Source organism: Canis lupus, chromosome 14 (assembly GCF_011100685.1).
Source record: "Canis lupus familiaris isolate Mischka breed German Shepherd chromosome 14, alternate assembly UU_Cfam_GSD_1.0, whole genome shotgun sequence".
In the NCBI taxonomy this organism is placed as follows: domain Eukaryota; kingdom Metazoa; phylum Chordata; class Mammalia; order Carnivora; family Canidae; genus Canis; species Canis lupus.
The window spans coordinates 39,022,208-39,049,305 of NC_049235.1; the positions used below are offsets into that span (position 1 = coordinate 39,022,208).

Below are 27,098 nucleotides of genomic sequence, written 5' to 3' on the forward strand. Positions count from 1 at the left end.
CCACTATCGTCTCTTCTTTAGGATATCTAAATAGCCTCCTAAACTGGTGTTTCTGTTGCTTTCCAAGAATTTGTTCCCTACTAATTCTGATCTAGCTCCCTGCTACCTCCATGGCTTCACCTACTATTCTCCCCTTCACTCCTGATCCAGCCATGAGCTAGTCCTGAAGCATGCTAAGCATTCTCTCGCCTCAAGCCCTTGACAGTTCATGCTCCCTGTGCCCAGAACATTCCTTCCCTGTATTTGCTTTGTGACTTATTCCCCTATTCTTTCATTGCCCTATTGAAGACCTCAAGATACCAGAGAAGACTTTCCAGCCAGAACACTCTGCATAAAATGGCAAATCTCTGCCTAGAACTCCATAGCTCCTGTGCCCAGTTTTATTTATTTTTGTCCACAGCACATACCACCACCCAGCATACCTTTATTTACTTATTTATTATAAAAAATCTCTCCCATGAGAATTTACACTGCCTCTGTATTTATTGCTGTATCCCCAATGCCTATGATGGTGCCTGGCATATAGTTGACAGTCAATAAATGTTAATTCAATAAAAGTTGAATAAACAGATGAGAGAATGGATAAATAAATAAAATAAATATATAGGAAAGAAAGTGAGGGAAGATATGGGAGAGTGCCAAGAAAAAGAGAATACATGACCTTCAAGTACATCTCTCTAATGTAATGGTATGGGTAACCATTGCATACTTTTCTCAATTTTCCTAAATGTATAAAATACAGACATATTACTTCTGTAATAAAACTGACTAATATTTATCTTAAAACAGCTTTGTCAAATTTAAAATGTAGTTAAGATTTAAGAACAGAAAACAGGTTAGAGTTCTTCTAAATTAATGTTTCACTGTTTTAGGCAAATGGACAAGTCAAAGAGTAGGAAGCGTTCTTGAGTTGAAGGCCCAATCTGTCTAAATGGCACCATCCAAGGAGCTGTCCAAGCCAGACACACGTGCTCCTTGCCACCTCACTCTGTGTCACTGTCACCAGGGCCAGCCATCCTCTAGAGCCACCTTTCCCGCTTTCCATTCCCACCACCATCATCACCACAAACATCCAGGAGTCATTTTCACTCCTCACTCACATCCATTTTCTCTCCTCACATCCCACTTTAAAGGTCAATCAGATCCTCTCAATTTCTCTTCCTGCATTTTTCCTTCCTCTATCTCTTCTTGTCCATCCACACTGTCATTGCCTTAGGGCAGTTTGGATTCAACACCCTACACCTCATTCCTCCTCCTCAGGCAGCCTCCCCAGCACACCCCTGCTGGAGGGGCTTTTCTAAAACATAAACTTAATCACCTCATTCTCCATACATCTAAAATCCCCCAGCACACAGAGCCCCTTCTGGACCTGTCTGTCCCTCTAGCCTTCCTCCTGGGGGGCCCATTGCCCTTCATTCTAGCTCAACCAACTCCAACACTAATAGCTTTCCAAACTTCTGGGCTGTCTCCTACTTCCATGCCCTAAGCATGCCCATCTGTGTTCTTGGAATGTCAATCCTTGGCCTATTTAATGGGCACCTTCTCTTCAAAACTTACCTCTCCTGCCACCTTCCCTGGAGAGTTCTTACTGGCCCTCATTGATCTAGATGCTATTCCTCTGGGTTCTCAGAGAAATGTGTGCTCTGTTGTAGTCAATGATTTACTCACTGGGATCTTACATTAGACTGTTAACCTCCTAAGGGAAGAGCCCAGGTCTTTAACTGAATATTCACTTTGACATTTGACTCAGCATTTCACATTTATTAGTAGAAATTTAATAAATAATTGCAAGTGGAAAGGGACAGGGGAAAGAGGGAAGTCAGCTAGGTAATTAGATTAAGACTATACATATGTTGGGAGAAAAGTACATAAAATCTTAAGATCATGTACACTAAGCCTCCTTCTGTGAATGTTTGCAAACCTGGGAGCTGAGATATTTGAGGCAAATAGTATATGATTATTAACAATGGACAGGCCATGTGGATTTCGGTCTCAGAGGAGCCATTTAGAAGCACATTACTTAACCAATTTGAAGCTCAGTTTCCTTATCTAGTAAATGAGAAGAATATTGTTTCCCTGATAAAACTGGTATGAGGTTAAATAGGATAATTCACGTAAAGGGCTCAGCACAGTGCCTGGAAGCAGTAAATGTTCAATAAATGTCATTAGTGATAACGATGATGATAATCATTAGGAAACAAGACACCAAAGGTTTTTAACAGAACAGTAAGAAGAGGCTCAATAATAAAACTATCCAATGTATCAAACTGGAATTGCAATCAATGGTATTTCAAAGGCCAGCCCCAAATCAAAAGCATCATATGAGGGCTTGGAGGTGCCAACCAGCTGCTCTTTACAATATACAAGCCAGCAGCACAAGAAAAGACAGCAGGCTGTTCAAATTTCTCATGATTTAACAGCAGTCTCAGTGGTTCCACAGGATGGCAATGTACATCACATGAAATAAATGGTTTGGAATCAAATAAGATCATGAGATTTTGTAAACCAAGCCCAGCAATGGCATTTTCCATAAGACTTCTCTGAGCATCTTTGAGAAGAGGATAGCAGGATTCACCCAATGTTTTTAGTCCTAATGTCCTGTTTTACAGATCACCTCCTGAGATTTTAAAAAATGCCCCCATTTAAGGAAGTCCAAGGGTCTAGCATTTACCATCCCAGTTCAACTGGGAAAAAGGAAGAGAAGGAAGGCAGAGAAAAAACAAACAAACAAAAAAGAACATATGAATATACAGCCTCCAGATAATAGTATGAGTGAATATTTTACACTTGTCTCAGTTTTCCTAAATGTATAAAATAAAAGAATGTCAATTCTGTTAAAAGAACAGATAACATTTGTCTTTAAATAATTTTGTCAAATTTAAGACTCAGAATAATATTTGAGAGCAAAAAATGAATCAAGAAGCTTTCTCTTAAGACAATGTTTACAATTTCAGGAGGAGAAATCTCCTATGTCTTGTGAACTAACAGAAAAACAGAAGGGCCTCATTAATGAATGCAGAGTCCCAGACTTCCCAACATAGTAGACTCAGAAGCTGAGAGGCGCTCACTCAGAGACCCCACAGAATCACATAAGCCCATCAGAACCCTCCCCTTGGCTGTGGGCATCTGCTTGTACCTGGGGAGGGGAAGGCTGGGTCTCAGCAGGTGCCTCCCGGGGCAGAGCCTCAGCAGAGAACTGGGTTGGTACTGACACTCCAGCACACCTTGACCCTTTCCCCACCTCAACTCACACAGCCTCCAGGAGGGCAACATTCCAAGGGCCTGGGGTCAGGCCATTCCAGGGCCTTGAGTTCACACTGGCCCAGCAAAAGCCAAGCCAGCTTCTCACTTCTATCACTGTTGTGGGGCCTAAGCTCTTTCTCTTGTGTTCATTTGCTTTCAAGTATATCTGGTAACTCTGGAAGTTTCTCCCTTTCATTCCAAATTGGTTTCCTGTCATTTTTATGAGAAGGAATTTATTGGTGCTTTAAAAAAAATATAAAAATGTCTTTGTGCCTAAATCTTTCCTTAACAGGCGTCTTTACAATGTTTGTTCTCTATCCTGGTTTTCTTTTCTTTTCTTTTCTTTTTTCTTTTCTTTCTTTTTTTTTTTTTTTTTTTTTTTTTTTTTTTTCTGAATTCAGTGCTCCTGGGCCCAACTAAATGGAAGCAGATCTGGTAAAGGCTGAGTGCAGGTGGGGTGGGGGCAGCCAGGCCTGGGGTGGCTGTGCCAAGACCTACTACCCCTTGCTAAGGTCTATTACTCATTCAGCCACTCTGCAAGACTCTTCCCCCCCGGGGCAACCCATTCCCCCTGCCCCTCTGAATAATATACACACCACGCAGGGAGCCATGACTTACACAAATTGCCTTGAGCACCTTCAGCCTGCTGTTGGGCTCCTAAGAATGCAGATGTCCTAGAGAGGCAGGGGGCTCACAAGGTCAGTGGTCGTCTGGAACCAAGGCTGCCCGCCCACCTCCTAGGTCAGGAACCTGCACTTAGTGCTAAGCAAGAGGTCTCCTCTGGGTCACGGCAAGTTGTAGCTCTAACACTTGTGCTGGGGCCAGAGGAAGGGGTGTTTTAGGGGAGTGCCTGCCAGTAAGCAATCCTGGGTCCACCCCTCACCTCCTTCAGGTAGACCTGGCAACTATTTATTTATTTATTTATTTATTTATTTATTTATTTATTTATGATGTTATAGAGACAGAGCATGAGCTGGAGGTAGAGAGAGGAAAAGCGAGAAGCAGACTCCCTGCTGAGCAGGGAGCCTGAAGCTGGGCTGGATCCTAGAGCCCCAAGATCATGACCTGAGCCGAAGGCAGACAGACACTGAACTGACTGAGCCACCCAGGGGCCCCTCATGCAACAATTTAAAAGAGGAGGACTTGGGGTATAGTCTGCTCCCTGATCCCACCCAGACATCACACACTCATATTTACTGAAGGCTCCTGGGAAGAAATGCATAAGGTAGGCTTAAAATTATCCTGACAGACATAGAGAAAATGCCTCCCATAGGACTAAGTGGAAAAGACTGGTTTGCAAGATTGTACATAGCACAATTTCGACTGTAAAAAAAAAAAAAAGATACCTCTCCAATATGCATGTGAAAGATAGGAATGGATGAAACACAATGGCTTCCTGGCTTCCTCTTTAGTGGGGTTATAGGTGGTATTTCTTTTTCCCTTCACACATCTGTGCATCTTCTAATTTTTCTGACAATGAGCATTCTCACTTTTAGCAACAGAAATGTCACTAAGCCATTTGTAAATCTGTTAAACACCTCTTAACAGAGTGATGATTATGAGTAAGACAGGTATGTGTGTGTGGTTATATACATATACACACCTTGCACATATACAAATAAATGTGAATGAATGTGTCTGCCCATGTGTGCCTGTGACTCTGTGTATGTAGATATGAGATACCATGTTATAACAGACATATAACATAGACATATCATGATTAACTTCAAAGACAATTGACCTACTAGGAAACCCACAGAAATATGTCAGACCCAGGAGGTCAATAGCAATTAAGACAAAGAGACACTCATTAGCTGTAATAGGGTTTGTCTTCCATTTTCTGTGGTCAAGCAACTGTTGCAAAATAATCCATTTATTTTTTGTGAAGATGGCCACCTGGGCAGGGTAAAATGGGGAAGGCCCTGCCTGGAGCAGACGCTGTGTGCCACTGTGGTGACAGACACCTTAAGTGATATTTCTGCTCAGGGGCAGCTTCTCTCTCTTCCTTCTCCTAAGTGAGAAACTGCACTTTACAGGAATGGAACAGGGCAGGGTAGGATGTTTTCTCTTGAGGCAGGGCAAGCCTAGGCCAGTTACAAAAGACCTTGTGTGCTCTGCTGGCCTGGCTGCCCTCCCCTGCCTATTCTGCTGTTCATCGACCACTGCTCCCTCTGACAGTAGGCCTCATGCTGTGTGGCCCCCGACGGTCCTCCATGGGGAAGAGCTTTTGGAATGCCTCAGCCGGCACTCATCCTCCACACCTGAGAGTTTTCAGGATTGGCACCTCAGTGCATGTGCTGCTCTCACATTGATGGCTTTGTGTAGAGTAGCACAGAGCCTGTAAGAGATGAAGGGCTTCAGGGTGCATGGGTGGTTCAGTCAGTTGAGCACTCAACTCTCGATTTCGGCTCAGATCATGATCTCAAGGTCATAAGATCAAGCCCTGCATCAGGCTCTGTGCTCAGAGGGGAGTCTGCTTGAGATTCTCTCTCTCCCTCTCACCCTTCCCCTACTCTCGCCCCCTCTCTCTCTCAAATAGATAAATAAATAAATAAATCTTTTAAAAAGAGAGTGAGAGGGCAGCCCCTGTGGCATGGCGGTTTAGCGCCGCCTGCAGTCCAGGGCGTGATCCTGGAGACCCAGGATCGAGTCCCATGTCAGGCTCCCTGCATGGAGCCTGCTTCTACCTCTGCCTGTGTCTCTGCCTCTCTCTCGCGCTCTGTATCTCTCATGAGTAAATAAAATCTTTAAAAAAAATAAAAATAAAAAAATAAAAAGAGAGAGAGAGAGAGATGAAGGGTTTCATTATGTATGACCTAATCCTCAAAGACAAGAGAAGTTGGGTCCCAGAGGGAAAGGGAAAATCTAGATATGTCAATTTTCTGTCTGGAGTTTCTATATCCCTTTGGAGTTCTTAAAATTTGATGCCATCTTTGGTATTATCCATTAGGGAATCATACTTTCCCTTAAATCACATGTTAAACAATCATTCTAAATATTTTATTTAGAGAGCTTTTGCTAATTTTCCAGTTAGGCTTTTTTCTTGTAGGATAATGTTGGTGTATATGTGTGTGTTTTTGTATGGTTAAGGAAAAGAATTGTTCAATCCAATAACTCATTAGCAGAATGGAAGCCTCTAGCAGGTGCTGGATGATATCAGGAAGACTTTTAGCCCATCTGTCTGTTCAATCATTTGTTTTGTTTATTCAGAACATGTGATTTAAAGGTTAGTTGTAGGGATCCCTGGGTGGCTTAGCAGTTTAGTGCCTGCTTTCGGCCCAGGGCGTGATCCTGGAGTCCTGGGATCGAGTCCCGCATCGGGCTCCCTGCATGGAGGCTGCTTCTCCCTCTGCCTGTGTCTCTGCCTCTCTCTCTCTCTCTCTCTCTCTCTCTCTCTCTCTCTCTGGGACTATCATAAATAAATAAAAATTTAAAAAAATTAAAAAAAAATAAGTACTAGACCTTCTGGCCAAAATTTAAATCAGAGCAGACCCAATGAAAAGTCTTAGTCTTTGTCAGGACTTTAGGTAATAAGAGAGAGTAACCCAATTTCATCTGGTTTACAGCAGAGTCCACCAGTTCCCATAACTGGGGAGTCCAGGGTTATGGGATTTAAAAAGTCTGGTTCTGCTAGATCCAGGGGCTTGGGTAACATATAAGGTCAGTTGTTTTCCTCTCCTTCCCTCCCTCCCTCCCTCCCTCCCTCCCTCTCTCTCTCTCTTTTTTCCTGTGGCTCTTTCTCTGCAGATGGAAACTTAAAAACCATATCCTTATAGCTATTATTCCAAATGGAAGAGGCATATATGCACTCTCTCAGCATCTATGCAGAAAATCTCAAGAAAAATGACCATCTCAAACCCAATCACTGGTTTGGGAAGAGAGGACGTGGACTGGCCCATCAGGATCAAATGTCCCCTCTGCATTTGGGGGCACATGGAGTGTCAGTTGGGTGGGGTGCTGTGCAGTGGGACACAACTCTGATACTTGTAGATCTATCAGGATTCTGTGGGATAGGGGAAGCATGGTTCCCTAAAGGAAAAAGTGAGGTGTGCTTACCTGAAAGAGGCAAAGGAATACCAGATGGACAAATGATTTCTCAAGGCATCACTGTAAAGTGTGCCTGAAAAGGAATTGATCCTATTTGAAATATTTTTAGGAAACTAAAAATGAGAACAGGGAAAAAAAACTAAGATTATTGAACAACATTAAATAGAATATTATTAAGGACATATATTGACTCAAGAGAGTTTGCTTCAAAAAATACCTTCACAGTGAAATGCTAGGGATGGTGATATCTTGATTAAAATGTTTGTTTTCATAAAACAGGATCCAAACAGCCTCAGAGTCAAAACAGCTTTTCCTGGAACTGAGGTATTTTTTCCCCCGAAGAAGTCCAAATTTAATTAAGATGGGATAAACAGCATCTGGACATTCCTGATCTTATATCTTGACATAATTTAGCCTCAGAAGCAGTCATGTTTTCTTAGAAGATGGTCCTTCCTTTCCTTCTGGTGGGCTTTGTTCTTGAGTCGGGGAGAGGGCAGGGGTTGCTAGAATTTGTCCCGCACCAGTCACCATCAGGCATCTTCTCCACTTGAGGGGGATCTGCTGGAAGCAGAGAGAAATCCAGTACTTCAGGAAGCTTTTCAAAAGGCTCTTCAAAGTCACAGGGCTCTGAAGGGGAGCGTCTGTCACCAACTGACTCTGGCTGTCCTGCTTTACACAGTTTTATGACTTCTAGTCTATTTCCATCAGTTATCCTGTTTTATGGCTGCAAATAAGATAAATTGCCTTCTTTCCCTCTCTCTTCTCTCTCTCTCTCCTGGTCTCTCCCTCCATTAGGGTCACAGATTAGAGGACTCACTGCTCATCTGTAAACCAGAATAGATCATTCCACAGGCCTCTCAGACCTCTTGTAACCTCACCCAGTAACCATTTCTGCAGGCAGAAGGTGGGACCCCAGAGCCCGTCTCAGAGGGCAGGAGACTTAGCCGGTGCCAATATCAAAATGGATTTAGCAAAGCTGGCTCCATCAGAGATCTGATCATGCCTCTGTGACAAGACCGCTCCCCCTTCCCGTCCTGTGAGGGCAATCTCCCCTCAGGCTTAAAGTCCTCAGCTGTGTGACTTGGGCAAGTCACTTCACCTGTTGGGGACCACCTATAACAGGGGCAGGCTTGACTAGGTGAATTCGGTGGCTCTGAAGGTTCTGACGCCCTGACTCTATATCCCACCACCATGATTTAGGGGACTTCTGAACCATCATAACTGTATCTGGTGTCTCCCAGATAAAGGCCAGCCCTAACCTCACCAAGCCAGAGGGGATGTCTGCAATAATAGGAACAAAAGCAAGGACAGACAGGGGGACAGGCTTCAGCTATATTCAGATTAAAATTGCTAAGGTTAAGTCGGTAGCATCTTTAATAATGTGGCCATTTCTTTCTCCTTCTCCCCTCCGGGATTAAAGCTTGTGTGCTGACTGTTGAAAAATCAGTCATTAATGGCCAGGAAATGACTTCCCCATCCATCAGAACACTGCTCAGCCATGTTTCAGCTTTTCCCCCCTTTCCCTGTGTAATTATTCTCATCCACCACTGATTACAGTTTATAATAGCCATAATTCTCTCCGAATCAATCATTACTTTACTTTACCACGGGGTTACTGGTAGAAGCATGAGGGAATGCAGTACCCCCGGCTGGATTTTATTTTTTGGAAATTGCCTGCTTTCGTCTGGATCTCATTTAATCATCTGGATGTTCAAAGAAAAGCTAAGATTTTAATTCAAAGGCATTTTTTTTTCTACTTGACCTTAACTCTTCTTCTTCTTCTTCTTCTTCTTTTTTTTTTTTTTTCTTTTTTAAGAGGAAATGATGGCTGGTTAAATAAGGCTGATTGTACAAAATCTACCAGGGTTGTTTTTTGGAGTGATTGGTAGGTGACACAGTGGGGATTCTTGTTAGGAATTCATGTGCTTCTTTGGCACTTCACCTACCTGAGTGCTATTCAGGCTATCCATCCTGCATGATTTCCCGGAAGGTTCAAGAATTGTCTTTTCTGTTCATGGACTAATTGGAGCCAACATTCCTATTGGGGGAAAACAAAGTTTTTTTCTTATACATTCTAGGAAGTATGAAAATCGGTCATTTACACCTTAGTGAGAATTTAAGACAGTTCAGCTTTATCCAGTGTCTACCAGACTTACTATGTTCAGTATACTGAGCTAGTGCTTTGGTAAGTTAAAAAAAAATGAATATGATCTAGTCCTTGCACCCTGGAGCTCACATGGTGGCTAGACGTGGTAGGAAGCTAGACATATAAATAATCATTTCAGCATTCATCGCATGTACCTTGGATTGTTGGGGTACAAAGTGCAGCAGGAGAATGAGAAAAAGAGGCTACTTCTACATTAAGGATTTTAGAATTCCTAGAGGAGTGTGATTTGAGCTGAACCTTGGCGGAGGGCAAGGACATGAACAAGTAGTCATTCCAAGAGAGGACAGCAGAAATTAATCACGAAGACCTGGTAGGGGAGGAGGAGGAGGAGATGTAGGCCTGACAGGAAAGGCCTGGAAGGGTAGTCGGACCTGGGGCCGGGGGGCGGGGGGTGGGGGGCGTTGCCCAGGGGCTGGCTGGAGCATCAGGTAACCCCCAAGAAAGCTTTGGAGAACTATCCAGGCTTCTCTCAAAGAGGTCTAGAAATATTTGCTGAGGTAGTATTAGCAAGCACAAGAAGATAGGACAAGACATCACATATTTCGAGATATATTATTAGAAATGTGACCTCATGGCTAGTGAAATTTGGGACCTGCTGGTTAAAATAATGAAAGGAGTAATTTTACAATATTGGACCCTCACAAAAAAAAAAAAAAAAACTCTCTCAAGCTAGCCAACAAAACCATGTTGAAGTTGAAGCTCTAACAGAAGACGTTTTACTTAGAAATTTTTTAAATATTAGCATAGTACTTTGGAAGTGCTGAATCAGCATCAATAGCAAATGTTCCCAAAGTTATTTGCATGAAGGAAGGGTTGTATCCATGGTAGGAATGGGGACATCACCTTTACCCTGGCAGCCCTCCTTACTAGCACACGGTTGGTATATTGGGGAGACCCATCACCTCTCAAAGAGCCCCTTTTACCTTCATTTGCCATATTTGCTATATGTAGGAGACACGACATAATTTATGCAGCAAAAGTCCAGGGGTCTACAGTCTGGGGGAAAATGTTCCAGGTAGCTGCTAATCTGGAAGTTATTTTCTTTCCCTAAACCACCAGGGTGGTCCATATCAGTGGTTTCCAGCTTTCTGATTTCATGAGCCAGTAAAATTATTTTTTAAAAATTGGGTGGTAATAGGGGGAAACATGGGTTTGCCTATTTATTCTTTTGCCAAGTCAGGGCATAAAATATAACCACTTTCAGCTCCTCTCACTATTGTTTCACACACACTAAAGCACATCTTGATACCAAAAACATAAGTAAACCATAACCTCAGCAGAGAGGACAGTCCTTTCATTTGAAAGCTTTATTGAAGACAACTTTCTCCCTTGTCCTTACTTTTCTCATTTTGCAACAGAATGCTCAAAGATGCATTTTTCGAGGACATAGAGACCCAGAGAAGTTTTCTGATCGACATGAGCCCTCTCTCCTGCCGCTAGAAGACAGCTCAGGGAGACGATTCTGGGGGGATCACTTCACCAGACACATGTGGGAAGAAAGGAAAATGAAGGCCTCATTTTCTGGCATTGTCCAAATTGATCCCGAAACAAATCGGGACTGCAGTGTCAACTCACCATGTGATGTCTGTGAGCAGCAGGAGACAGAGGCGAGGCTGAGAAGTCTGTCTTCTTAGTTAATCTATCAGGCCCGTTATGGAGGGAAGCCCATTCTGCTAGGCTTTTTGTGGACAAGGGCTTGTTGCGCATAGGAGGCCAGCCGAGTCCCCAAGATTAGGACAAGAATGTGTTCAAAGGGTGGAACAGAACCTGGCCAAAAGCATCTCCTTTTAAAGTCACTCTTGGCTAAGGTTTTCTTTAATTCCCAGCATGAAGCCAGAGGGAAAGAAAGGATTGATGGTTAGTAATAGTTATTACTGATTCCGACGATGTGCCTACTGCATACTAGGGATGTACTTATGCTGAACACCGACTCTGCTCAATGCAGAAACCTTTACTGCTACGCCACTTTATTTAATTCTTGACACATGTTTATGAAGTAGGTGTTCAACTCAACTTCTTTTTAGATGGAGAAAACAAGACTAAGAGAGGTTAGGTTCTTGATGACACAGAGGTGGGAGCAGCGCTCATGTTTGCCTGACCTGAAAGCTCACTGTGGCCGCTGTGCTGAGACCCTCCCTGCAGGATTTGTGCTTGATTTGTGCCCTACACACATGAATGGGTTGCAGTTTTACATTTAACACACTGATTAGAGTGTATTCCCTCATGTGGCTTTTCTTTTCCTTTCTTTTTTTTTTTTTTAAGATTTTATTTATTTATTTCAGAGAGAGAGAGAGAGATTGAGAGAGAGAGAGAAAGCATGAGTGGAGTAATGGGGGTAGGGGTGAGGGGCAGAGGGAGAAGCAGACTCCTGCTGAGCAGGGAGCCCAATGTGGGGCTCCATCCCAGGACCCCGGGATCTTGACTTGAGCCGAAGGCAGATGCTTAACCGACTGAGCCACCAGGTGCCCCTCATATGGCTTTTCTAAGTCTCAGTGAATCCTTTGTTATTTTTATATATGTCTCCAGACACTGTTAAGGGATAAGCCTGAGTAAATTAGATACAGATGGGGGTCTGGCATCAACAAGGCTGTCTAGGTAAGCAAGCAGGGGGCCTCCCCATACCCATCTGACTAGATGGGTGTCCTTACTCAGGACAGGACAGCTACTGATGTCAAGGGTTTGCAGAAAGCTTCACCGGTCCCATAGGCTCTAATCTCTGCCTGCCACATCTACCGGGTTGGATGCAAATTCCCAGGAACATGAATCACCTGCTCTTCTCTGGGATTTTGCTCCATCTTGGGCCCCAAATGCTTCATAGCCTCAGTGCCAGAAAGAAGCCCTGAGAGAGACGAAAGCTTGCATATTAATTCCAGTGGCGACAACATAATGAGAATTTCATTCACTTACTTTGAATTCCCTAGTGTCCCCCATCCGCCCCTTGGTTCATTAACTCTCCCTACCTTGCCCGGCTGCTGAATCTCAAGAGAACAAATGCGCTCTCCGTTCTTCCAGCAGTTTGCTTGGTCCTCTTCTCCCTGCATTTCCCCCAGGACTTCGCATACACATCTGCTGCTGCCCTTCACAGAGGTCTTTATCCAGCACAGAGTGTGCATCCTTCCTCTCCAGGAGAGGACAGCCTCCTTAGTGTGAGGGTTACTCCTAGGTTCTGCAATCCTATCAGGCTCTGCTGGGCTTCCCTTCTCTTATATCGGTTCAGCCCCTGGTTCTCAACCCCCACCCCAACATGACAAACATACTCATTTATTTCAGAGAAGGACCTCACTCAGTTGTGGTCAAAATATGATAAAATGCTTTTCCGTAATCTGAGTCTACAATTCCAGACAAAGATTTGGGAGTATGAGAATTTGTGCAGGGAAAGGGAGGGGGGTTGTGGTTTGGGGAGAAGGGGTAAGCTAGAATTTACAATCCATCCAACACAGGTTAGAGTCAAAGCTGACAGTTTCATTCTCAATTTAATGAAGAAGCAAACATGTTTTCACATTAGAAAAATCTCATTTAATCTCTGTTAACCGCTTCTGCCAGAGGGTATCTCTGAAATACCTGTCCAGGTGTGTGTGTGTGTATGTGTGTGTGCACGTGCATGTGTTAGCTGGCCCCATAAACTAGGAAATGTAGAGGAAGGCACTGTTCCTCCCCATCCTGTAGATCTGTCTGGCTGCTCTAAGGTGGCTGCAGGGCTGAGTATACTCTTCAGGCTTTTTGAGGGGCTGGGGCTGACGTCATGGGCACCACACTCGAAAGGACTTTGTACTTGGTAATGCTCTGCTGTTGCTGTCTTAAAATTCTTAGCAATTTTTAACAAGGGATCTGCATTTCTGTTTAGCACTGGGCCCTGTATATTATGCAGCTGATCTTACGGAGAAGTATATCATAGAAGAACAGCTAAAAACACCAAATATAAATTAGTTGTGTGATCTTGGGTCAGTCACTTCACCCCCTCTGAGCCTTAGCTGGGCTCAAATTTAATGGTCTTCAATGCCAGCTATAGGTCCAAATCACCAGAGGAGCTTTGGAGAAATATCAGTACACTAGAATCCATTTGGAAAGGGGACGGGCATCAGAATTGTTTAGAAGTTTCATTTGAAGTGTAGCAGGTGATTCTGATGCAAAATTATTTTACAAGCCTGGATAAATTAAGCTGTGTTTTCTTTGATCATGTATTCCTTTTCCTTGGCACCTGTTCAAATTCCCTCGACTGCTGTATTCCACCCCATAATATAATCATGCTTGTTTTAATTTAAAACTAACATTTTAAATTTGTTATTATCTAGTAAAAGGACACTCCAGGAAGATGCACTGTATTTGATTTGTGTATAACTCATGGCTTTGCTCCTCAGATGTGTGTGTAGCCCACTTTGAGAGGCCCAGGACTAGAATGACGGAGGTCTCAATGACATTTATTTCTCCAATATTCCTGGTGCCTATGACCTGGCTCCCATAGATATTTCCACAGATGGCTGTATTCATGTGAGAAATGAATTCCTTAGATGTCTGTGTTCTGCCAGGCTAACATCACCAACCCTGAGCCTTCAAGGAAGTTCAATGTCTATACTAAAGGTTAAGGTCAAAATAGGGAATGATTGGTGTAGGCTCAAGGAAGAAACCTGAATCCTCAGCTGCTCTGACAAGTTAACAAAAGAATCTCACTCTAAGTCACATTGGGAAACAGCAATACCGTTGAATAGCTGATACCAAGTTAGATCTCTCAGAGCTACCCCGGGATTACTGCAGACAAAAACATAGCAAACAGAAGTTGTTCTCTTTCATTCTCTTCAGAATCCTTCAAGGTGACCAATATACTCAAAGTGTATTCACCCAGCCAAATCAGGCCTGCCCACTAGGTGGTTAGTACATTATATGCCCCAGACCATCTTTCTTCTCTCATAGAGCTGCCCATGGAATAGGATTTGATAAACTAATTCTCGCTAAAGTGTCAATGACTGATGCCATCTCCTTAGTTCTTCCCAAGTGTAGTATATTGTAACAGGGCTGTATTTACTTAATCCAAATGAATATGGCTTTAAGGTAGAATTTTAGGCATGAATGGCAAGCAAGGAGAGGTATAGTTAGACCTAGAACAGGCTTCCTGGACTCCTCAAATAACATAGCTCCTCTGGCTGCTGGCCATATGTTTGTCATTTAAGCAACAAATAATGCTATCAGCAAGCAAGTCTTTGAACATATGAAAGCATGTATTTAAAAAATCAACCAACCAAATAAATGAAAAACTCAAGGATGTCATTTGAATTCCTACTCAAATTGCTCAAAGATGGAAAGATGAATTAAGGGTGCTTCAGTAAAACCTGGCGGATAAGCAAGGAGTTTAACTTTAAAGCTGTGAAAATGAGTGGAGAAGAAAAGGGTGAATGGCAGTTAAGAAGGATCTAAGCATAAAAGGCAAATCTCTGGTGTACCCCAAACACTTTGGATCCAAGAAACCAGCTAAGGGAGGTAAGTGAAAGATTTAGTAGAGAAACAAGCCAAGGAACCCCGAGGAAAGGGAGTAGGTGCTGACATGCAGGGCACACTCTCTCCACCAGACCCTGGGTCCTGATGCACACGGACATTCACCCAAAGGGAGCTCTTTTTTCTCATATGTCCATTTGGAGGGAATGGTGCTTTCTGATTGGTCTGTCATAAGAACACTCTCCTAATTTTCACGAAAATTTCTTATAGGCCAGCACAACCCTGGAACCAGTCCCACTTAATCTGTGGTCTGTACGCAGAAAAATTTAAAAGCAACAACAGCCAAAGGAAGCAGAATGTCACAAAAATTAAGACCTAGACCCAACAAAGTAGGCATTAAAAAAAAAAAAAAAAAAAAAGCAAGCAAGGAAAGTAATTGAAATTGGTAAAAGAAACACATTTAACGAGTCTCTGAAATGTTTCACCAGGTTAACCCCTGCCTGGAAAAGACTAAAAACAACTGACCTATCTCCCCCTTCCTGCCAGGACTGACCTATAATTTGGGAACAATGTAAAAGGAATCCCAGTGCGGGGCTCAAGGCGATGCCTCTTGAAATCTACAAGCCAAAGAAGTTGCCCTTTTTTATTTTGCTAATTTAATGTGAAAGTGAGATAGGCTCCTTTGCAATCTTGACAGCTAGCTTTCTGGGAAGGTGTCTAATATTGGACATAAAATGGAGACATGAATCGATGAGACTCATTAATATTCATAGACAGCAGATTAAGGTTGGTGGGAAAAATTATTTATGAAACTGGGGTATTGTCTTCCTCTCACCAAAAGGATTTTGTTTGGAGAGGATTGCATCGGGTGACAGGGCTATGACAGATTAGGTATGAATTTGCAGATTTCTTGGTTTATCTCCCAACGAAAAGAATCTGAAGCATTTGCAAGCAAAGAATGTGCTGGACTGAGAGCAGTAAATGCTTCAGCACCGCGCACCGGTAGGTGTAATGAGGTTCAGACACCGCGGGCGTGATGGAAAGCACTTGGAAGGGAATGAAAGAATGGATTGAGAGTGTGGTTATGTAACAAAGGAACAGGCTGAAAGCAAAACAGGGCTCAGCTGATGGCAAGAAAGGTGGGGGGGTGGGATGAAACATAGCTCGTTCCTTTTTTATTATGCATGTGGGGGAAGGGCAATAGCACAAACCTGAATAATATAATATGTAATTTACAATCTTTTCTCACATTAAATATGTATTTGTTGTGCTGCATAAGGAGCCTTTGTGTTATTTCTGACTGTAGTTAGTATGTGCTGTTTTATAATCTAATAAAGACAAGAGTGAAAGTCAATGAGTTAGGAAGGTGTCTCAGATCCTCAAAGAAACTCTGTTAACAGTACTCTATGCTTACACAGTTTGAGGATTTATTGCCAGTCCCTTATCTCTGTGAGCCCTTTCCTCCTTTATCTTTCTGATCCTTTACAGGCTTGTGGAAATAAGCTGTAGACATCTGCTGAAATTTTAAAGTGACAGGTGAAATTTCTTTTTTTCCAGAATTAAGCATCAAGAGTGGCAGAGTGAGAACCTTAGGATAAGACCTTGAATTGTTCCCTAGGGCGTACAACATGCCATGGATTTTTAAAAAGGAGTTTTCTGTTGATTATGCTTCAAAAAATTTAGTCCTCTATGCATGGGCCTAGCCCATCACAGTTTGGTGGTTGCTGTAGTGTCGTAAACATAATTGGAGAAGAACGAGTGGTAGTCCATTATAGATTGTTACCTACGAGGCTTAAATTAAGTTAGATCTCCAGATCAATTTTTAAAAAAATGTTTTTTTGGTGGATACAAAGAAATGAAATTTAAAAATGTGTTCCCAGGAATTTGATAGGCCAATCTTTGAGGACAAGAGACCTGGAGCCAATCTAAGCAGGGCTTTATGCAAAACAACACAGGAGAGGCTACAAGGAGGAAGAAAAATGGGGGGTTTGAAAGCTGGAAGAATTCTTAGCCATGGTCTGCTCTAATCTCTTCATTTTGAATGTGTAGAAACTAAGACTGATAAAGAATTCAGTCAAATGGATAAGCAATGTGTGGTACATCCATACGATGGAATATTATGCAGTCATAAAAAGGAATGAAGCCCTGGCACATGCTACACCACAGACAAATCCCCCAAAATATTACGCGGAGCAAAAGGAGCCTGACATAAAAGGTCACATACTTTATGGCTCCATTTATAGGCCACACTCAGACCAGATAAACCCATAGATACAGAAAGCAGATTGGTGGTTGCCAGCGGCTGGAGGGAGGGAAGTGGAGGGTGACTCCTAATAGGATGGGGCTCCTTTTAGGGGTGATGAAAATGTTCTGGAATTATGTGGTGGTAGTGATTGCATAACCTTGTCAATATGTTGAAAATCCATTGAGTTGTACACTTTAATATGGTGAATTTTATGTTATATGAATTTTATCTCAATTTTTTTTTCAATTGAGAAAAAAAGGCAAAAAGAGACAAAGAGGAGGAGGCTTTACAAAAATGTTTAGCAAAGATTGGAGCCCAGGCCTCCTCATCTGAAGGGAGGGTCCTTCCTATTCACAGACCCTCTTGTAGAGTCATGTTTTCAGTGTCTAAAAGGACATATAGAAAACAACAAAGAAAACAAATTGTATCAAAATGAAGTTATTAAAATATTCTTCAAAAAAACCCAAATATGTGATCTAGTACCGCATGCACTGCTAGATCGGCACATTGAAGAACACTAACCAGCACCTGGTCTGAGACCTATTGTCATTTCCAAGTCAGGATGAACGTATGTGATGTTACACAACGTCTGCAACAACTGCAATGGCATATGAAATCTGTGATTTCCATTAATGACAAAATCACAGATACTAATGCTGGTTTCTTGCTGACACAATTAAGGAAACGCTAAATTTCGGTTAGAAGGTAGTGAAAATAGAAATACATGTATTTTTTCACATCTGAGATCACAGACCCTCAAATTATATACATGGGACATGTGGGGGTTCATAGACCCGGTTAAGAATCCCTATATCGCACCACTTTGGATGGTATCCAGGAAAAAGTGCAAAGGATTCAGAATATTTAATAAGCCATTGTCGTTTAAGTATGAAATTAAGGAGGGTGGTTTCCAATCTCAGCCACTGGCGAATAGCAAAAGTAACATCTAAGGAGACTTCTTGTCATTCTTTGAAGAGCGCATAATAAACTACCCGATTTAGGAGGCAGATAAGTCCCCTAAATGCAAATAGGTTTCATTGTGTTCGTGTCAACTATCAGGTTGTAGGGAATGCTAGTGTGCTGTCTGCAGAACAATCTTGAGGTTCTGTTTCCTGTGGGGGTGTTGGTTAAGTTCTGCGACAGATTAGCGTGATTATTGATGTCTGCTCCAGAGCCCAGAAAGAGGAGTGGGTGACCCCCTGATCCTATTAACTCCCAACCCTAAATGCTGAGCACTTTGTCCTAGACCTGCAAGCCTATCTCTTAATGCAATCTGTGCCACCAGGAGCCTTGATTTAGCAATTCAGTCCTCAGCAATTCTACACCAAATGTGTGATGTTAACACAGAAGGTAAATTAGCCATGCAGACATTCGGTGTGGTTTTTCTTTTTAAAAACAAATCCCTTTGTTTATTAGCGTGACAATATGCTACTGATGAAATGAAGCTTATTAAGAAGCTATCATTTGGAGAACGATATTAACATGCAGAAGTACTTCAGAAAACAGGATACTTCTTGTTTAAAATACTGTTAAGCTCTGCTTTTTCATTTAGTCCAGCCCTGCAGGTCCTCTCAGAACTAATCAACACTCACAGTGAAGCTTCCAGGCACCACCAACAGCCAAGGTTGTGATCTACATTATAGCCAAGAGGCCAAGTAGCTTCCCCAGCTCTGTGGCTTCCTGCCCCAGGTGCCAGGGAGTCACGACTTACCATGAAGTGGGTTTCTGGGTATCTGACCAACAGGTGCCTGCCCTCTAATCTTGGGTCTTGGTCCACTGCCTTTGGTCCTGTTCCTTTAGTTAGTGAAGGCAAGAGTGACGCAACCCAGGCCTGCAAGGGAACCTGGCTCCTGCAGCTTGGTTCTCTGAGTCGTTCTCCCCGGTACACCACACAGATGAGGTGAACGTGATGTGTACCTTCTATATGCGTGTATACGTATAAACATGTGATGTGTTTGACCTGTATGTAATATTTATCGTGTGTGTGTGTGTGTGTGTGTGTGTGTGTGTGTACACATCTCCATTGTCCTTCTCCCTTTGGAATTGCTTTTCCCTCACTGTTGAGGATGAGAAGGAAAAGAGTATCCAGTGAGCTGGTGGGTAGTCATCTCAATTCCTGACCCTTAGCTTTAAGTCACTTTGACTGGACAACTGACTGTGGTCTTCTCGCTTCTACTTAACCATTCTTCAGAGACTCGATTCCCCCAAATAACGTTATTCGCACTGATTTGACTCCTGGTGCTTCCAAAGCCTGAAATGGTAGTGTGTTTTGAGATTGCCAAGAAGCTCTCATCCATCCATTTCATCTCCCTCACTTGTGAGTCTGAGGTTCCTTTGATTTTTGGCACTCTACCAGCTTCACGAAAAGTGAGAACACCTCCTAGGATGCAGTAAGAGAGAAGAGACACAGCCTCCCGTCCTTTCTTGCTCATCCAGGGCAGACTTCACGGACTGAACACAACACCCCTTCCCGCGAACCTCGATCTGGCCTCAGAATCCTTCCAAACACAATGGAACGCCATGGAAGTCAACAGTGGAAGTCAACACGTAAGGAGGAAACCTACTCACCAACCTGACACAGAGTCCACGTCAATGAATGTGAAGGCGTGAGGTTTGCATGACTGATAACTAGCTCATCATGCACTGAAAGGCGGTGCCCCCAGCAAACACTTTAAAGTCAATGTGTGTGCTCCCTAAGCAAGCAAGTCCGATACCCCCCGCTTAAGAGCTTCTGTTAAACCACAACAAAATATTCAGCTTGTCCATTACTATGTGTGGGAGGGCCTGATGGAGAGGACTGCTGGGGAGTGAGATGTGTTGGTGCCCTGTGTGTTGGGAAGTGCACTGTTCCGCTGGCATGCCAAGCAGGCCCTGGCACAGGACAGCCCCTGTGTCTCATTCAGGGCCCTGCCTCCCAGGCCCTGGGTTTGCCCACCCCAGCCCCATGAGCCTAGGAGTGCCAGCTCTTCCATTTCCCCTAGACCTCCCCTGCCTTCTCTGAGCATCAGAGAGCCTTCTGTGAACCGAAATCCCTCCCATCTCCCCGCTGTCTTGGGAGCAGTTACAGTTTTCTAGCACGCCAGGCATTGTTTTAATCATTAGCGGTGAATGATGTTTCTTTATTACAAAATCCCCCTTCCCTCCACTTTGCTTCTCCCTTCAGAACATTCCTGACCATCCTGTCGCCCATTGGAAGGGGTGTCTTTGCTCAATAAAGATAATCCCCTTGTTGAGCAGAGGTGCTCATTTATACTTTTGTACCCAATAACCCTCTGTCATAGATGACTCTCTCGGAGCCAAGCTCTTCTCTCCAGTTCAAAACCATGCCACAGGACAGTCTCCACCCCTGCACCATAAACCTCTTGATTGTCTGATACTTCAGGTAGCAAAGGATCAGCCCCTACTGCTGAGAGCAAGTCAGGCAGTGGGGTCAGTGCCATAAACTAATGGCCTAACTTAGCCTTGCAGCCTTGTCTTCTGCACAAAAATCTTCTCCCTTTAAGTGGTAGGCTTCTCGGGACAGGGATGAAAATAAGGAATTCATCCTCTTCCTATCAGCTTTCACCCAGGCAAAGAGGGACTCTAAATGGGAATCTGAGTCTTGGCTTCAATCTTCTGGAACACAGTTTAGGCTGGGGCCTCTTGAGCCTCCTAGCTGGTAAGCCTGACTTGGGAATCTGAGAATCCATCCGTGGGGTGCAAGAAGTACAATGGTGTGCAAAGGGTGGGGTGCCACCCCCCACGCCCCGTCCCTGCCAGTCCAGAGAGCTCAAAACAATTAGCCAAAGGGATCAACTGTCTGTTTCCCAGACATGGCTTCTGGTAAAAGCTGCAGCAAAGTACAAAGGTGCCAGGCAGCTAAGAAAAACATGGATAATCCCAAATATTCACATTTCCTCAATTTCAAAGTTTTCATAGTGTCTTTCCCACGGCTGTTATTTCAATAAGAGAGGACCAGGCCATGGAAAGGGCCCTGGCTTTGGAATGAGAAGACCAGGGTTGAACGCTGGCTCCTGCACTTGCTGGTGGTGTGACCTTGACCAAGTCCTGGCCAGAGCAATCCCGTGGAACCAAAGTGCCCCACTAAAAACAGGGAACCATTAGAATGTCTTGTTCTCTGCAGTGTTACGAGGTTCCAATAGCACGATGTAGACTTGAAAGCCAATTTTGTGCTGCAATTGGCATTAGAAAAACAAGGACTTTTTCCTTTTTCTCCATCATTCAACAGCCTATGATCCTCCCGGGAGCCTCTCCCTCCAGCTCTCCTGCCTTGCTGTATCGAGCATTTGTTGGGGCCACCCAAGGCCCGGTTAGTGGGGTGCTCAGTGGGGCGGATGAGGGGTGAATTCATGATGCCTCCATCTCTCCCATGCAGATGGGTAAGGCAGCTGAAATTAATGACATTCCGAGCCACTGCAGTGCTCATCTGCTTAACAATCCAATTTCTAGGACATTTTAGAAGTTGTTAGCTGACTGCCAAAAATGAGGATCATTAAAAATAGATTCACAGCTGTTCAGGAAGCCAGAGATATAATTTTACCTTCATTATGCCTTATTGCAGATGTTATTGATTTAATCTCATTGCATTTTACTGTGTAATATCAATTCACACTGTCTTTGACTTGGAAATTAGGAACTGTATTTATTCTTCTTATTCTCATAGCATAGATATGCTGAGCCTGACAGCCACAATGACACGGGGTTCCAAGGTGGTGGCACCATTTGGGCAAGGCCTAATTGTAGGGATGCAGAGCTAATTCAGTGTATTTGCCTGAGAGAAAAATAATCTAAAGATGGGGTCACTGTGACTTTTAAGTGTGGGCCTACCCACACAAATAATGTAAATAAATGAATAAGAACACTTGGTTTGGCTTGCATGTCACTGAAAAAGTTGGTTCAATTAATCTTTCACTTTTCTGGGAATTCTTTTATCCTGAAAATTTCACATTGAAAATTGCTAGAGTGGAATTTAATCTGAAATGAATTAGTTTACATTAGGATATTGTTTCCCAAGAGGTGATTCTCAGAACATTTGTCTTGAGATACTCTATGACTTTTTTAAAAAAGGTCCAGGGTCACCTGGGAGGTTCAATCGGTTAAGTTACCTTCGGCTCAGGTCATGATCCTGAGGTCCTAGGGATCAAACCCCAAGTCTGGCTCCCTGCTCAGCAGGGAGTCGGCTTCTCCCTCTCCCTCTGCCCCTCCCCTTGTTCATGCTCTCAAATAAATTAATTAATTAAAGTCTTTAAAATAAAATATAAAATAAAAATTTTAAAAAGGTCCAGTGCTCACTTCAGGAGCACATAAACTCAAAGTGCAATGATTCAGAGATTAGCATGGGCCCCTGCCCAAGGATGACATGCAAATTCATAAAGTGTTCCATATTTTTATATAAATAAACAAATAAAATGGGTCCTAAACCCAAAAAGTCTGAGAAAGCCTGCATGTAAGTTTTTCTTTTAAGGAGTTATAATATATGGTGGCATATTAAGGGCTCCAAGCACGAAAGAAATTTGCTTACTTTGTTTAATCCAGCATTTTCTAAACTAAAGTGATGCAGAATCATTTGTTCTCCCCATCCGTTAACGTCTCTGAGTGTTAGTGTGCTGAGGAATATTGTTTGGGAATCACTGCGTTAGGATAGTACTGGAAGAAGGAAGGCCAGCTCACTGCTAGGAAGTGCAACACTGTTGTTGATCGCCTGCATGGACGCCACCTTGAACCTAAATGAGCCATCCCTGATTTACAAAGGTTTGGTTCGTGAACTTTTTTACCTGAGTGTCTGCTGCTCCATCTCTCTCTCTTTCCCCATTCCACTGTCTCAGCCTCCAGCCTCAGGTTCCATCCCATTCACTCCTAATTTCCAGCCTCCCTACCACCCCAGGAGAACTTGCCAAGCTCACCACCACTCACAGGTGCAGAGGGGTTCAGGAAGACCCATCCCTACTCTATTTTTACTAGATTCATCCATTTCCCCAATTAAGTAGCTCTACACAAGTGAGAAAATTTGTTTGTAACGGTGTGCTCCAAAACCTATATGACATCAAGTATAAAATGATTCAAAGTTTGTCCTATTTTTTGTGACATTAATGTTTCGTGGCCTTTAGCAACTCATTTAGCCACTCTCTCTTGATGAGCCATTGGCACGGCAAGCCTAAGGACGCCCAAGAGTCTCTGTCTATATTTATAAGGGCTTAGAAAAGAGCCCCATCTTGCCAACAATGGCATTTGAAAGGGGTTCCATATGCACCATTTGGTTTGATGAGCTCACGCTGGAGGTTTTACCAACTGCAGTGGACATCGTCAAGGAGGGTGTGGCTCAAGGAGTTTTACTCCATTTCTACCTGCTACCTTGCAGACCTAATATGTTTACGTCTATGTCATTTTCTTTTATTTCATAGCAGATATTAATTACCCCTTTGATCATGATGTCCAGCATTTGCTACTAGGTGGCAGACGATGTTAAGCAACTTCATTACCATCTCTCTCTAGCCCTTCCCTGCCCTTCCGTATTGCAACTTCGCTGATTTCCCCCTCCCCAGCCAGTCCCCAGTGATGACTTAATATCACTTCTCAGGATGACGACCGTGGGCAAAAGTTTGGGCAGGGTTTAGGCCCAAACCAGGGTTCAGAGCGCAGACCTGATCTTATTTGATACTTATTCCCAATAATTACTGACTCTCCAATAACAGACAACCTATGCCTCATCCCTAGATAGTGAGCCACCCAGTGCCTGCCCTTTTACTTCTCCACATTATCCACCATGATGACTCGCACTGACTTCCTGATTACTGATTTAGCCTCTCTCAGCCAGGAAGATGGAGCCAGGGTTGGATTCAGTCTCTCCTAGACAGATTCATCACGCTGAACCTATTCTGTCCAGAGGCTGTGATTCTACAGAGCAGTCAGCTTACTCCTCCGTGGACCGACTCCATTCTCACAACAATTTCAGTCTAGTAACATAGATTGAAAAGCTAGCTGGGCCTCATAACTGTACACATTGTTGTGTCACAGAAAATTCTCCAGATTTGTTTTTTTAAGCAACATAGCTTATGCACACAGGTTCAAGAGCGGTGTTTGGGGCAGACAGGTGATGCAACTATGTTTACAAACTCATAAGGTCATACGCGTTCCAACTTGAAAGACATCTTGGAGGACATTTAGAGGAACATCCTTATTTTCGTAGTTAGGAATTTGAACTCCAACGACGGGTACAACTCAGATACACAACTAATTAAATTATGCCAGAGAATTCCTTTTTACTCTAAACTCAAATGGGAGAATTCATTTTCAATTCCTTTACGGATACCAATTTTTCTTTCCAGTATTTGAGTTATGTGACATTTTAGTAGTTCTGATGTGATACAGAATTACGTCCCTTTTAAAAATCAAAGTGAAATCTCCAACAAAACTCCAAAGGATCTGAGACAAGGACAGACCACAAAGGAAAACTCAATTTGGACTCGTACGTGAATGTCCTGAAAATTAATGCAAGAGCAAAATGTAACTAAGCTGTGCGCTGCATGGAAAATGCGGTGATGAATAACTAGTTTTACTTCCCCTCGCATCCTTATATATTATATAAGCATATGCTTATATATGACAGGCACAGACATATTTAGAAAGTAATAGAAAAAGTAAAATGTTTCTTTTTGTGTCTTAAGCTACTCCACTGACTACTACCAAACAAAGGAATAAAAAAAAAAAAAGAAATTAAAAACAGACATAAGGAAAACTAGCTGAGCGGCGCCACCTAGTGTCGATAATCTGAAAAAGCAGCTGCCCTTTCCTGCGCCCTCCTGTGGTAAAATTTTCCATTCCTCGGAGGCGGGAAAGCTAATTTTATAAACATTGCTTTCTTTTCTCTGCTCTGGATGAGAGATGGAAAGAGATAGCATCTCCACACATTTTTCTTAGCAAAGTATACCTTCATTCACTATATTTAAGGCAAAAAAAAAACACCCTCCAGAGATCCAATTTCCCGTTGATAATACAATAGTCTTCCTTTACAGATGATTTCAAGTGAACTGTACCCATTACAATTAACCTTTAATATCTGAATAATCTGAAAAGATGTAAGCCTTTCCGTTCCCATGACATTCTGTTCAACATGAAATTCTAGGAACGCCATCCCTGTATCAACATTTTAGTAATGCTCCAAAGCCAAAACAAACTTTAATCTAAAAATAAAACCAGTTTGGAGGTGACTGTGAGAGAATATGAGCCAGAAGTAAGATTCGTCTTCCTCTGTGCCTCAGTTTACCCATCTGCAACGTGGAAATCGTTCTGATTCCAGTCTACCTACCTTCCTTAGGGGTGGGGAGAGTTGCCCTTGATGGGATTACCTGAGATTGTCCATGGATGCTGTGGAAGGGTAGAGGTATAAGATTTAGACAAAACTGAGACACCTTGTTATTTTTATCGAGAGGTGAAAATGTTGGTGTTGATCTCTAATGGCACTGCTTGGGTGAAGGAAAGTACAGTGAACGAGAGAACTAGATGAACTGTACTGCTCGCATGATTTATCCTTGGATAAGTCATTTAAGTCTGGACTCTGTTCTCCGTCGGGCGTGTTTTGGCTCTAATATCCTACAGTTAGATAATGCGATTGCAATCTCCCTGCCGCTGTCCCAGCACACACCCACGTTACCTCTTATCTGGACTATTGCAATATCTTCCTAACACATCTCTCCCAGCTCCAACCCATCCGGCCAAGTAATCAAGGAAGACAGGTATTTCTAGCATAAATCTTCCTAAAGTGTAAGTCCAATCATCCCATTCCCCTGCCTAAAGGCCTGAAATGGCTCCCCCATGGCATTTTGCAGGGCAACCAGCCTTTATCAGCATTTACTCTGTGCCAGACAGTGTAATTGGTGCTTTCTGTGCCTTGTGTCATTACATCCGTGCAATGACACTTTAGATTGGCAGGACATATCCCGTTTTCACGGGGGAGGAAGCTGAAGCTCCTAGCTGTTTGGGGAACTGATTCAACTCCCAGTGAAAGAGTGAAAAGCCTGGGATGCAAATCCAGGTCTCTGGTTCCAAAATTCGTGACCATGGTGAGCAGTTAAGGTGTAGACTTGGGAACCAGAAATGCTTGGATTGGAATCCAGGCTCAGCCAAACATGGTTACACATTGTTTGACCTTTGGAAATTTCCTAACCTCCCCATGCCTCAGTTTCCTTACCTGTGAAATGGAGCTTCATAAGTGTTTTGTGTTATGATTACCGCATTTTCTCACTGAACCAGGTATGAAGTTCCTCTCTTACCATTCGAGGTTGTTTTAAACTTGGTTCCAACTGGCTTTCCTGTTATTTCTCCTACTACTTTCCTAAGACTCCATTGCTGAATTGTTCTGATCCCTCCCCAAACACACCCTCACCCCCCATACTTGCAAGTGTATTGCCTTTCCTGGTCTCTGCTTTTGCTGCTGCTGGTGACCCTTCTTTTCAGAAAGTCTGTTTCCTCCTCTCTACCGACCCCTAGTGGTCACCACGCAATGGGATTAAGGCAAGCATGTAATAAATGTTAGGGTATTAATATCAGTATCATGGTAATTGATGGTACTATTAATAATATCCTTCAAGCCCAATTCCAAAGCCACCTCTCTTGCATGAAACCTTTTCCAATCCTCATGTGAGATGTTATCCCCTTCTGAGCCACCTGATTGTTGCCTACCTACCATTTAGCACACTCTCAGGCTATGCTGACCAATGCAGTCGCTGGCGGCCACATGTGGCTATTGCCCTTGAGATGAGGCTGGTGCAAACTGAGATCTGCTATATGTGTAAGATATATCCATATCCAGAGACTCCATATAAATAAAAAGAAGTATTAAAAAGTTTCATCAGTATTTTCATTTGTAACATCTTAATTTTTGATTACATGTTGAAATGATAATATTGAACATAGGTTAAATAAAGTGTATTATCAGAATTAACTCACCTGATTCTTTTTATTTTTAATTAA

The 27,098-nt window shown here is 43.0% G+C and overlaps 1 long non-coding RNA gene and 1 other non-coding gene across 2 annotated transcripts in view; both read left to right on the plus strand.

Annotated features, from left to right (window-relative positions):
* Positions 1-27,098, plus strand: part of LOC106559715 — a 178,003-nt gene that overhangs the window by 121,700 nt on the left and 29,205 nt on the right. The gene's annotated exons all lie outside the window — the stretch shown is intronic.
* On the plus strand, positions 22,414-22,518 carry LOC119867701. Its single transcript, XR_005369858.1, has one exon. It is a non-coding gene; the product is annotated as a U6 spliceosomal RNA (small nuclear RNA).